General features: G+C 44.9%; 1 long non-coding RNA gene across 1 annotated transcript; it reads right to left on the reverse strand.

The window, feature by feature from the left end:
* Window positions 1–4,697: 4,697 nt before the first annotated feature.
* Window positions 4,698–9,126, reverse strand: LOC142567919 (uncharacterized). Its single transcript, XR_012825307.1, has 3 exons — window positions 9,041–9,126; window positions 7,235–7,340; window positions 4,698–4,767 (listed from the first exon to the last, which is right to left on the reverse strand). It is a non-coding gene; the product is annotated as an uncharacterized LOC142567919 (long non-coding RNA).
* Between the last annotated feature and the right edge of the window lie 5,109 nt (window positions 9,127–14,235).

Genomic DNA, 14,235 nt, shown 5'->3' on the forward strand with positions numbered 1-14,235 from the left:
TGACTTGTTCTACTTAAATCTACATGCCTGAACATGTGGGTTCTGCAGTTGAAATAGGGTAATTATAAGTAAAACGAATCACATGTTCCGATGAACTTTGTTTTCATAATCTAATTGTTTATTTGGGCACATAACCAGTCAGATCATTCATACTAAAACAAGAAAACAAATTCAACACACTGGTTTATACAGGTTGGTGCTCTATTGACTTTAGTACACACATTGAACAAACGACAGGCAGTGAGAAATGCCAGCCACCACTTACTTCCAGACGGCATTATTGGTCACATGTGCACATGATATAGCTACAAAAACCCAAACAAAAGTAAACAAAGACAAAAGTACATTTTAACAGAAAAAGAACAAGACAAAACAAAGAAAACTTCTTTTGGAAGCTAAGTCACAATCAAGGTGCAAATGACAGCTATAGTTTGGCAAGCACACATTTAGTTATTTTGCTCAGTCTCTCGATATCACAATTTCTTGTTTGACAGCAACACCAACGGGACACCTACGCATATCTTTATTGCACATGCCATTTTTGCTCGCTCCAAAATCCTTTTGTGGTTATTCATTTAGTACCTGCTTCGCCTGTCATGGCATTGCAGGGGGGTATACATTCTGTGTAATGTAACTTACATTCAAATCAAGCAGACAAAGCAGGGAGGGAATTATCTTTGAAAACTATGCAAACATTTGCAGGCGGAAAAACCTTGCAGTCACTTTGGTCCAAGGAAAAAACAAATGTGAGGCATCACCTACAAGTAAAAGGAAATTAATAAACCTGTTTAGTTTAATCTCTCTCTTGTGAGGTATGATGATAACCTGATATGAATTTCTCTATCTCTACATGTTTGGAACATTATATGCTGTGAAATAACTTTAACTGAAGAGATTTCCTAGTCTTTTAAATTCTGCCACTGCAGCTTACTCTTACTATCAGTAATACAAAGCCTTTTAGTATGACTTCCTATTACAAATCTAACTGCCATATTTTGAACATTTTCAAGCATACCAGCTAACTCAATATTATGGGGATCCTAGCAAACACATACTTATTTGATTAGTGAATGCACATAAGCAAAATACAGCTGTTCTTTGAGGTTTTCAGGTCGCCGACAAAATATGTATGGGTGGACACACGACAGCTACTACACCGATAAGCATCGTGGCCAACCAAAATTAAGTTTATTCCTACACGGGCGGGCATGGCGGAGTGTGAGCAGACGATGGTCGGCTTTTTCTGGAGGCATGTACAAAGGAACCCCAACATAACGAATCCACTAAAATCAGCAATTTGGTTTGTTGTACTGTGATTCCACCTTTTCGTCAAATAAGTACATTTGCAAATGGATTGTTTTCCCACGAAAAGGGCCGCAGTCAGAAAAATCAAATCTGAATGAGAAAAAAAAATTTTGAATTTGAGAGTCTGCGACCAAAGATATGGTTTCACGGTGTGTCAACGATACCTTCGCATAGGTAGTATGAAGCAAACCTAGCCTTGCTTTTGCATCCACTCTGTCCTCTTTGATACTGCCACGCGCAGCGGGACGACACCATCATGAAAAGTGCTGGCAGTGGAGGCGAACGCTTTGTCTGTCTCTCACTTCAATGCATCTCCGAAACTACAGATTATGCAACCCCCAGTACTAAACACGTGGGAAGACTGTGCACATAATACCACGCCATATCAACACGTCCACCCTTTCCACACGCAGCAGTTCACCTATAGAACAGGGTGCGCAGGCTGCAGATGTGCTCAGCTGTACTCACAGCCATGTGCAGCGACGGCTGCGCTAGAAAAGAAGACACGCACGGAATGGGCTCCTCTGAGGGCCCCCTTAAAAGCTGTTTGTCATTTTTGTTTCTGTAATAGGCTAGTGCAAAAAGTGAATTTGCTTCATTCCTATTAAGAAATTTTGTACACATGGTAGAAAAATTATGAAAGTAGAACATTTTATTACTTTTCACCCCTCTCAGATGGAATATCGTACAAATGCATAAGCAGCCATTTTTGCTTTGTTTCATGTAAGATGTTTTTTCATGCTGAAAGAAAGGCATTTGTTTAAAAAATAAGCTTGGTTGCAATATGTAAAGAAATTCTGTAATGTCACAAGGGTTGCTGAAATGAAAATATATTTGTGATTTCCTTGCAACTGAAACACTCAAAAGGAAAACGACCTTTTAAACAGACCAAAAAAGAAGCCACTGCACATGCACCCATACTAAGTCAGGGACTGTATCAAGCTGATATGAGAAGACTTTCAAGAAAGAATCTTTCCCGGTTTGGTAAAATTTTTAAAACAATGGTTAACACCTGGCCCACGCCTTAAATCTAGAAGGAATAAAGTTCTTAAGTTACTCTGTGTTCTTTCTTGAATCCAACAAATGTGCCTAGAAAAATGGGCCAAGTCTACACGTGTGGCAAGGTGTGAACAAGAAACTCGCTTTAGCTGGCTGCAGTGCTCCCTGCGATGAATATTCAGGCCGAAAATTGTTACCCCAAATATGACTGTGCCCCTAAGAAAACCAAATCTGGTAGACTACATCAATGCATATGGAAAAATCTTTAGTCCATGCTTGCTGGCACCCTGTGTCTGTATTGGCCTCTAGGAGAATTGTGGCCCCCACGTGCTGGAATCTTTCTGTGGCATAGAAAACAACATTGTGATACCAGCTGTGAAGTGTTAATCAGTTTAATCAGCAGTTTAATCACAGTTAATTCCAAGTGTTTACATGTTTTAAGCATTGCTTGTGGGCATCTTGGCTACAAAACAACCTAGACCTTACATCCCAGTCTGGTGTGTAGCGTAACAAAGGCTTTTATTGGAGCAACTTGATGCTTTTATATTGGTTATTCAGTTGGCATGATCTTTCACAAAAGAGTTATAGGCAATTTTGCTGCAATAACAGTACTGTTTTTATAGAATTCGTCATGGGGAGTGCGGCTTGTCCCTTTTGCCAGAGTTTTTGCTGAACGACGATTTATTATCAGTCTGTTATATGTGGAACTTGAACAGCTTATATTTTTGTCTCCTCAATCCACACTTCTGCTGCACTTCTGCCAGCATCTCTACACAGGGTGTTTTGACTGATGCCATACCAAGTGAGCACGCTACAAGCCTCGTGTGCATCGTTTTCATGACTCTTTCGATGACCAAATTTCATTTTCAGTGACTTTATCAACTAAGTATCCAGCGGCAGCTTGAACATGGGTAGTCATGAGAATTCGCACCAGGCTTGGTCGAATATGTCCAGCACTGCAGCACTGAGTAGTGAACCATGCTATAAGAGTTGGCAACTAAATTGCCACCTTGTGATTGAAACATTTCAACCTTACAATCAAGGCTTCAATTACCTAGCCAGCGAGCTGCAGCAAAGGTGTGAACTATAATTATCTGATGTCACATTCTATGTCATAGCGATAGCAGCTGATCCCTGCAGTGGTGGCCCTCAAGGCCAACAGGCATCCCTTTCTGTGCACATGCTTGTGTAGGACTAAGCAGATGGTGCCAGTTTGTTCAGCATTAACACTATGTTGACGCTGTATCGGGAACACATTTTCTTACTCAGTGCAATAGCCTTTCAACCTAGATAATTGCCACCAAGAGTCCTCATTCCGCCAACCTTTCCTTTGCCATGTCATTTGCTTCTGCCTTGATGTCATGGAGCAACTTCAGCTATATGAAGCAATGATGGTGTTTGAGTATATTGAGTATCCACACAGCCTTGCAGTTTTGCAACCTGAACATTGCTTCATTAAAAGTTGACATGATTTGGTCTCAGCAGACAGATCAGAGTTAAAAATGAACCCTCATAAACTTCTTTCAAAGTCATTCTAACCTTGTCAATATTCCCGTGCCTTTTGATGTGTTATTCAACATTGTCCAAAGCAAGTTGGCTCTTAAAAATCAAGATAACTTTGCCGAGGCCAGCTACTAGGCTACCACTGTCTCTTCAGCCAGCCTGAAGTGTCTCGCAGCCATCAAAGCAGGAGTGCAAAAAAACGACAAAGAAAAGCGTGGCAGACAAAATGTTCATGGAAATCCATGTTTATGGACTGTTACACTGACTGAAAAAGATGGTGGCTTCCCAATACAGTCTTGAAGTACGTAGTTGTTTCAGTCACAAACAAACAGCCAGTTGCCCAGTCCTGCACAAGCACAGTGTACAGATGCTTATGGATTAAAATTTGTTGTGTGTGCATGTGGTGCAGTGTACCACATATAATTTTCCTGAGGCTGCAGTACACTGGGAAGACTGGTTGCTACTTCAATAGTAGGCCCTTAGAGTATTGCAGCCCTTTGTTCACATTTTGCTGCAGATTGTATCAAATGTGAATACAAACTGTTTTGCAGGACATGTCAGTTCAGTTCAAGCAATTAGACAGAGTAACCCAATAAATAGTTTAAGCCTCCAAAACGTCTTAATGCAGTCCCCAGTTTAGTACAGGTTTTCGCCTGATGTTTTGCCTTCTTCCATGGTATAATGCTGTTGCTTGCTAGGTACTGGTGGTTTGACGAGCACACTCTCTTGTGTTGCTATAATGACAACTTGTAACAAAGATTTTCCTTCCTAACAAACGTTTGGATACAGTGCCTGTGAGCTCATCTTTTAAGCTGTTTTTCATTCGATCTGTGCATTTACATCGAACGTAAACTACAAAATATCACTACTGAGAATAAAATAAAAACACACCTGTGTAACGATTCTGCCAAGATCGTTCGAGTGGTCAGCCACAGGATGCAACGCAGGTGGAAAGGCATCCTGAGTTAAAGCAAAATAACAATCATTGTAAGATGCAGGTAAAAAATTTTATTCTGCGAGGCTTTTGGCATGTATACTAATTACCACATTTGTATGTAAAATAGTTTTCCATAATAGCTGAGCAAGGTTAACGTCTTGCCCTGTGACTGTCAGCCAGTGCTACTCATGGCAATGGTGGCAAATATGGCACGTCCTTTCAAATGGAACTTTTGTGGGTTACATGAATTCAAAAGAACACAGGATCACATAATACATGACATCTGTGGTTAGAAGCATGTGTTGCATGCAGCACCAATGCCATGAGTGGCACTGCCTAACACTTCCAGGGCCAGACTTAGTACATAAACAATGCAAATGTGCAACAAAGTGAACAGGTGGATAGCTGCTGCTATAACTCAAAGATTGCATGCATCATGCAGATGTGAATGCAGCTCTTATAAGGAGCGGGTTGTCCTTTGGTGCACTTCACTTCTCTCCCTCTTTTGTCTTCATTGCATGCTGGTGCCATATGGTAATAATGAACAAAAATTAAGCACCTCAGTTCCCATTCTTGTTTTACTACATGCTGTGAAGTCATCTAAATGCGCTTAAGACTTAAGGATGTACTTCAGCCATTTTGTCTTAACAATATTTTTCTCTTGGCTTCACTACACCTTAATGTAGCGCAAATTCTAGACAATGCTTACAAAAAAACCTACTCCACACAATAACACCTTGAATTAAGATTACACAGTCTATGGCTTCGAGATGTGTACATACATACTTGATACATGGTTACAATGAAAATATAAGTGACTGTTCTAATACACACACTTAGCATACTGCATAACAGTCACCTGGTTCCAAAATGGTTTTTTGTTATCACACATAGGACAGCCACAACTATAAATTTAATTCTGGCAGTGACTTAAGTCACGGCCAAAACTTTCACAGTGCAATCAATAAAAATTTTCGAATTTAGAGCAGTTAGACATAAACAGGGCAAATAGTTTTAAAGTGTTTAATAATGAACTGTTATGGAATCTGGCGCTAGAAAGCCATGCGCCTGAAACATAGGTACTGTTTATCATATAAGCACATTCTTATATTTTTGCTTACTTTCCTAGGGATCACATCAAACAGTTTGCTTACGTGTAAATTTTGCTAGTATTAGCCCTTATCTTTTCACATTTGGCTTACTGCAGCTTTATGCGCATGCAAATGGGCCACTACTACCTTCAGCTGAAGGCCAAACACTATACTGTCCAACAAACATGCATTTTACAACACCGACAGTAGACTTAGAGAATGAGCAACTCTTATAAACAGTGCAGTTCTTTGGACACACATTGATATATATCTGTAAAACAATGATTTTTGCTAAAATGATAACTTAATCTAATTGGTACTGAGCATAATGCATCATGCAAGAAACTTGCATTTACCGGACACCACTATAGACGCTGCGACCTCTGCGGCTTCTCCACAATCTGGCATAATGTACTCAAGTTGCCTGTAAACCCTGGAAGGTGTCTAAGATACTTTAAGAAGCTCAGCAAACATGAGAAGGACCTAAAATGAAGGTCAGAGAAGCAAAGCAAATTTTTAACCATTCCTCTCTATGTTGCTATGAATGTGAAGGTGCTAGCAAATGATGTATTTCAACTGTATCTTTAGTCGTGCAATAGTAGAGAGCACATTTTTGCAATAATTATGTCATAGAGAAGAATGACAGAAACCAATCTAATTAATATTTTTCTAAACTTGCACGAAGTTTTCGTCATTATGCTGATGCACACACCTGCATACCTCTACTGTGAAGTCTTGTTTCAGTTTCTTATTTTATTGTTACATAGTAATTTACATCATACACTTGTCCTGAAATACATCACTTTGGGCTCCTTCAGTATTTTTTTTTCTTACTCGAACACATATGCCTATACAGGGCAAGTACTCAAATATATGCAAAACTGCCACAGGACTGGCCACTCAAGGTCGACATGATTGTACAGCGCAAAAGACGAGGACTGAAGGAAGAACACAACACAGGCGCTGTCACACACACTCAAGGCACTTTGCGAGATCCTCAGGCTTCTTTCATGCTCCTAAAGACATTATGTAGCACATATTGAGCCACAGAAAGCTGTACTGGGAAATTTTCATGTTGCTCTACAATTTTATAATTGAAACTTTTTCTATCTAATTATAATATTTGATAAGTTGATTAATTGATCAAGGCTAATTAAGTAATTAGGCAAAATGCAGCAAATCCAAGTATTTCCAAGAGACAGGAAACAACATTACCTAGGTTCTCTGCAGCTAGGTGGCATTTGCATATTTTTTTTAAGTTTGCTAAAGTTACATGGCATAACCTGCATACGTCCCATGGAACAGGTGTCACACCAATCACTCTAAGTGATGCCACTAAACTAGCCATTGCACTTAAAACATACAGGGTAAAAAAAGTAAACTCTAGGTAAGAGCATACCAAGGCCTCTATTGCTGAAAAGGGAAACTGATGGGAGGCGTCTGATCTCCGGCTATGAAGCTGCTTCATCCTCGCAGCTGGCAATGAAACGGCCGCAGCCGCAGCCCTGAAATAAAAGAGAAATATTTGACACTACAATGATCACACAGAACACGAAAAAGCTGGTGGCAAGTTTATCTTGGAGAACATCTGCTGCTACATTAGGTTTTGTATATTGGTCAGCTTATTGTTAAACTGAGCTTGCCAAAATTTTATATCTTAATGGCTTTGCTCTTTACAAACTAAAAGCTTTGCCCAACTCATGCACTTATGCACTACTTAAGCTATGAGATGTTTACTGATCCCTTACAATGAATGGCTTCTAAGACAAATTACTTCACACAAAAGGATGCATAACTTATGAGTGTTACTGACATTAAACACCAAGGTAGTACCTCTTTATAATAGATAATGGTGGACTTCAAGCACATTTTTCTCACAGATACAGGTTGATCGGTCTGCCTTAATTTTTCACCAGCAGCAGAAATTTTATTAATACTCGTGCAATATAGGATGACGCTGTGATGTGTGATATGATCCTGAGTTGATATGATATGATCTGATATGATCCTGATTTGGCACCTAGAATTCAAAACTGAATATCTGTACCCAATACGCAATGGCACAGCAGCAAAGTAATTAAACATTAAACAAGTCCAGGTATCCAGTGCACAGCGCCAGCTGTTGAATAACAACATTGCACAAGCATCGACTATATAGATATATCGTAGTATGGTGCACGGTAGGCGTAGTGGCGGCCTCAGCAAAGAACACAGCCATGGAGCGACGCGCCCGTATGAGCCATCGCCGGCAATTCTATCGCGTAAATTGATATATCTCGTCACGGCACAGGCATCGTTTTCTGGCCGCCGAGGTGCCGGCGCCACTGATACTCACCTGCTCCGGCCGTCGCCGTTCAAGTGACGGCGTATCCAGTAATCTGAACCCAAGCAGGACACCTGTTACCGCCAAGCAGTACGCTAACAATAAAGAGGTTCTTATACTCTGACCGGCAGCTCACGCAGCGTTGACCCGCAATGCCGTTGGAAGCTCACCACACGCTTTTAATACCACAAACGCGCAGCCGACATTTCACGCCCGCAGATCAAAGTCGACGGGCGCAGGCTCTACATGCTACGCGCCGCAGTCGCGCACTGCCTGCACAATCAGCGATGCGGGCGCGAAGAGACACAGGCGATAGCACGGAGCGTACTGGCAAATCTGCACAATGCGCGTTTAGTGAGCGACCTACTGCACACAATCGCACGAGCTAGGGGATTGGCGCCACGTACGCGCCAGCTAGCAGATACCGCGCACAAAGAAGCGCCGCCGGTTCTCGCTCAAATGATCGCTGTACAAACACTCACACACGCGCACCGCAGTAAACCCTTAACGAGCCGCCACATTTTTCAGGCCGCGGTTAGGCGGCGAAGCTTAGCTCACCTCGCACTGCACGTAACTATTATGGTAGTGGCTTGCGCTTCGGGGAACATGTCGAATGCTCACATCCACACAATTAATGACGCGGCAAAGTCCGTCATCATGTAAAATACCCTTTTTAAGGTACACCCGCTTGACTCTAAGCACTCAAGTCGCCTCGATTACGACAAAGCTCGAAGAAACACAGTGATCGTGCAAAATGGTTCTGGACGGCCACCTGTCGCGACATGTTGTACTGACACCTTCAATAAGTCATATCAGCGCGTCTCCTCACTTTGAACACATGCACACTCATATAACGTGTAATAATCGTTCAAAGTCACTTACCGTGGAGTCTTGGGGGTTCAAAGCTGTGAGAAACAACAACCACGGTAGAAGAACGCGCCGTCGCCGACAACGGCTGCTCCTTTGCGGCTTTCAACGCACGCGCGCGCGCTCCGAAGGCTTGTGCTCCTCCGCGCGTACTTCCGACCGTTCCGACTTTCGGCGTCCTGTGCAGCGCCAAGGCGCGGCTACTCCGAACAGAAAAACAGCGCCGACACACATCGCGCGGGATATATCGAATCTGACTGCAGAAATAATCCTACTGAAATTGTCGCTGCGGCTCACTGCCTTGTTGGTCACGGCTGAGTTATTCTTTTCTCTACTTGGCTCGTCTCAGATATGGGCGTATTTCAACACTCCCACTTTCCCGTACGCCACCGTTATTCCTTGAAAACCCCCATTTTACAACCGCAATGCCCCTTCAAATGGGGTCGGGGGTATAATAATGGTTCTAGCTTATTTTACTTCTTCTCGTGGGAGTACTCATTTTAGGCTAGGGAGAAAAAATGGCATATCAACTGTTAAAACGCCCATATGGGCTCATTTGTGTTTACAGTGAGCGCTTACCGCATAAGTTTCCCGGTAAAGATAACTGTTGCGGAAGTTGCGGCGGCGACGGTGGCTTGACTGTGGCATGCGAAGCAGGGAGTAACCACCTTCGTACGCAAAATAAGAACCCGCCTAGCAACTGATTTGTGTTGTGTCAGTGCTCAGGGAAGGCGACGTATAGTTAGGACTCCGAACGAGCAACGTGCATACGACGCGCGGCCAATTTCTCTCCGGCCCACTCTTCGCACGAAGTGGCGGCGCAAGCCAAGTCGCAGGCCGTCGAAATGTCTTAGTCTCATAATTCGGTAAAGTGCTTCTGAATGTCGCCACGTGGAATGTCGCCACGTGGATGATTTCAACCTACGTCGCAATGGCTACTCGTTCTAGTAGTAGTTAAAAACTTCTCTGTCCAACCACCTTCACGGCGTGGAGTGGAACAATCTTTAACGCCGTTAAGAGCCCCTTGTCGCAAAACATTTCTTGTCGATGTAAGCGTCGGCGTCGGCGGACTTGTCCATGGGCGAAAATTTCCGTGTATATTTAGTCATATGTATATGTTACGCCTTGCTATATGATGTGCGGTATATGCGGCTTCTATTGACAATTCTGTCGATAAAGTTGCTCATAACTTGTCTTAAATTCTTGACAAGGATATTGCTCGGAAATTTAGCAATGACAGCCCAGAAACAAATATGAAAGAGAATGGCGACAGCTCCTGCCTTTTATGTTGAATATTCTGGGGCCTAAATATTAAAAGTGCGAAAAAGTAATGAGAACGAGCAAATGACGCAATTTTTTAGGCGCCGCTGTGCACAACCTTCGAGATCGGCCCACGCAAGAGGCCACGTTTCTATCAAAAAGCTCGCCTTCATGCGTAGCACTCGCCCCCAGCCTTTCCGGGTAACGATTGCGGGCACACAAGCTGCCCGGATCTTTTAACGCTATCGCGTCCCACTTTTAAACGCAAAGTTTAAGCATCGTCCAAGTTTTTTTGCCAACGGACGCGGACACAAAGAATGCCGACCAAGTACAGGCTAACAGCTGCGCACTAGTATCATTCTGGGTTCGGATTCAGTTCCATCCAAAATTGCGGTTCGGATACGATTTTCGGTTCGCACTGGGGTTCAGTTCGACACCCTGCTCTCAAAAAAAAAAGCACTCTTTAGTTCCCGACTACCATAATCACGTATATCGATTCAGCGCAGCTGGTTGAATTTACCTAGCGGGTTCTCTGCCATGTTGGTAGCGAGGCCCTGGGTTGAAGGCCCCAAAACTCCCACCACGCAAATTTATTCAACAATAGAATGCTTTTCCCCTTCTATAGCCTTTACGAAATCCTTTTATTTCACCTCAGGATGGAACACACAACAGCGCGTACGTAACTGATCGGGTTACCAATATCGTTGAGAAATGTCTGTGGAAAAGATAATGTACAACGACCCGTTGAGGCCAAAATTGGTGCTGCCGTCATATTATTGAACAATACGAGTGTGGGTTCCCGAGTTTGCAAGAAATTTGAAGAGAAAAAAATCTTCGCTGCAACCAATATATCGCCTTAATGATCACAAGCTGAGAATCGTCCGCTAAAAACCACAAGAAACTCACCGATAATTCTTTATGTTCAGTTAAAGTACATATGTAGGCGTCAAATTTCAACATCATCAGAAATACGTTAGCCACAAAATAGAAGAATAACGATGGCACGTCTGTTAAAAACGTGACATGATCTCGACGACCTGACGCTGTTTCTAACTTGATCTTCACTAAATGTGCGATAAAACATGTACATCGAAGTTAAAAACAAAGCTCTGAGAAATTCAGCCTAGCAGGAATTGATACATCCTTTTGCTGGCCCCATTTGCGCCAAGCCAGGCGTTCTGACACTTAAGACAGCACCTGCTACCACAGATATTTTGCCCCACCAAACCTCTTTAGCATACAGTGCAGGAGAAATGTTTTCACAAATTATCATGAAAAAATCGGGCTTGACGTCCCGGTTCTCTTCATCGTACAGCTAGTCCTGCGCATGCCTATTCTGAAGAGCTGCAGTCCGGTTCACGACAACATGCAGTCGGGAGAGGCGCAAAATGCCACATGATAGAGGCTAGGCGAAAGTCAACGCATTGTAATCCGGTCCTCTACAAGATATCTTCGAGGCACAGGTACGACCGTATCTTCATCCAGTAGTCGAAGTCAATTTTATCCAGCTGACGAGGGTGGACGCTTCCACTTGGGTTGCGACAGCACTCGACTGCCGCTGGCGACACCAGCGAGGGCCAGGAAGTTCGCGTCCATGTATCGTCACTTGGGAGCGATCGTCTCGCCCGCTTCTGTTTTGGTCAGGTCCGCCAGTGCCGACACGCGAGCGAGTAGCTCCCGGCTGTCGCGCCCCTGCTAGAAAGCCGGGGCCGATCGTCTTGAAGCTGCAGCCGGGAGGCACGACGAACCACCTCGCGTCTTGCAGCAGGGACAGGTTCATCTGCAAGGCGTCGCGTATGTCGAATACATTCTGTTCACAGTCCCGCTGTTTGTAGTCCATCCTGCTCAAGAGCGTGCGGTGGGTTGCTTGGCCGCCCGACAGCTTTATCAACGGGAAGACGCCAGATTGCGGCAACACCGCACTGGACGTGAGATGGTTAAGTGTACTCGTAGTGCATAGCACGTCACTTAAGGTGGTCGCCGCGTGGTAATCGAACGTCCAGCCGCTGAAGATCAGCGAGCAGAGGCTGCGGCTCTTGCCCATGTCTCTGACCAGCGTCGTAGACGGCGACGTCTCCGTGGCGAGGGTCAGCGGTGCTTCCCGCTGGTTGCCCCAGCTGGCGAACACGGAGGCGTTGCCACATGGTTGGCTGGTGGGTTTCTTGAACTGAGGCCAGGAAAGTGGAACGGGCGTTTCGAATGTCGTTTGCCAGGTCTTGGGACCCTTCTGGAGATAGGCTACCAGGCTGTCAATCACAGCGTAGAATCCTTCGAACTCTGCCCTTCTTCCGCTGCCTCTGACGCCGATTTGCTTTAAAAAATTCGTCAGACCCGGCTGTTTTTCCGTGCCAGGGCTCAGGAAATCCTCCGTCAAGTTTACTTTCAGGCTGAATGACAGCTTTTTCAGCGTCTCATGCCCCACGATCACTTTCGTGATTTCTCCCAAATTGTGAATGGGAGTCAGAGAGATGCTGACGTGAATTTTGGCGAGTGTTGGTTTACGCAAAGTAACAGGTGCGAGTGAAAACTGGAGACCTGCGGTGGCGGTAGTGCACGTGAAGTTCGACCTCTCTATTTTCGCACTGCCGCTCAGCACCCTGGAGAAGTCCCGGAGGTCCGCGTTGTTCAAGTCGAAGTTGCACATCTCGAACATCTTGATCGGCGCGCAGCGATCGGCGACGTCCGCGAAGAACGCTGTGAATCCGTGCGGCTTTACGTACGTGCAATGCGCACGGCGGCTTAGCACGAGCTCATCGAGGTCGTCCACCACGTAGCAGGAGTCGACTGTCGCAGACAGCTCGTCGATGTAAGCCTTGCTTGTGCCATGGTTCTCGGCGCAGCAGTGTATGAGCCCCTCAGCTTCAGGCACGTCGATCCAGTTTGCGAGGAAGACGAGCGTGCACAGGCCCTCACACCTGACCAACAGCTCGCACAGCATGTGCACGCCAACGCTCGAGAAGTACCCGTTCATGAGCTCCCGCAAGTATAGCGTGGTCACCGTGGAACGGAGTGCGTTTGTCAGTTTCCTGGATGAGTAGTCGATCAGCTGGTAGTAACTGATCTGGCCGTGCTCTAGGTTACCGCTTAGCTGAATGCCGTCCCTCATGAAAAGGTGGTTTTGCGAGATGTTCGAAGAGCGCAGCTCCACGAAGTCAATGGAGGGGTGTTCCACGAGCAGCCAGTAGCGCCTGCGTTGTAATTTGCACGTGACGCGAACCACGCGTCCGCACGGGGAAGCCAGTGGCAGCGAACTTGGTCTCAGTTCGCGTGGGTCGATGTTGACTATGGAACGGAATCCTTTGCGGACGGACAGCTCAGCAAGGAGGAAGCAGCCGTCGGCCTCGCTTGCCGCGCGTGACTTGTCGTGATCCCCCCGGCAATGGTTCAAGATGTTCACCAGGTGGCGAAGGTTGGAGAAGACCTGGCTGGCAGTCGGACACACGCTGGGATAGTTGTTGACCAGGTGCACGGCATAATCGTGCAGGCGGCCCCTCCATGCTTTAATCTCGCAGACCTGGAAACAAACTCCTGTTGTACTTGCACGACCCTCCTGTTATTGCACAGCGATAGTGCCCGATTGCTACGGCACGTGCCACAAGTGAGCGTAGCCGACAGGATGTTCACGGGCTACTACTTCTTGTGCATCCGAGCACGCAATTACGTGCTTTGACAGCAGTCTCGCGACGGTATTCTAAATAGTCTCTCTTAGACAGCCCCACCGAGCACAATGTATGTTTGTAAGCAAAGAGCCCTGGCTTCGACTAGCACATGTAAAGAAAGGATAGTACCCGAACAAATTGACTCTCCGCTTCCTCACCATTTCCCTCTTTGAAGAATATTAATCTCCAAGTAGCACTCGAAAAATTGCTCAGAAGTATTCATTTCATTTTTGAAGTTCACATCTGTTCAATTTGTCGAAAATATCTTTCCTAACTGAAACTGACATTATC

Source organism: Dermacentor variabilis, unplaced genomic scaffold, assembly GCF_050947875.1.
Source record: "Dermacentor variabilis isolate Ectoservices unplaced genomic scaffold, ASM5094787v1 scaffold_15, whole genome shotgun sequence".
Classification (NCBI taxonomy): domain Eukaryota; kingdom Metazoa; phylum Arthropoda; class Arachnida; order Ixodida; family Ixodidae; genus Dermacentor; species Dermacentor variabilis.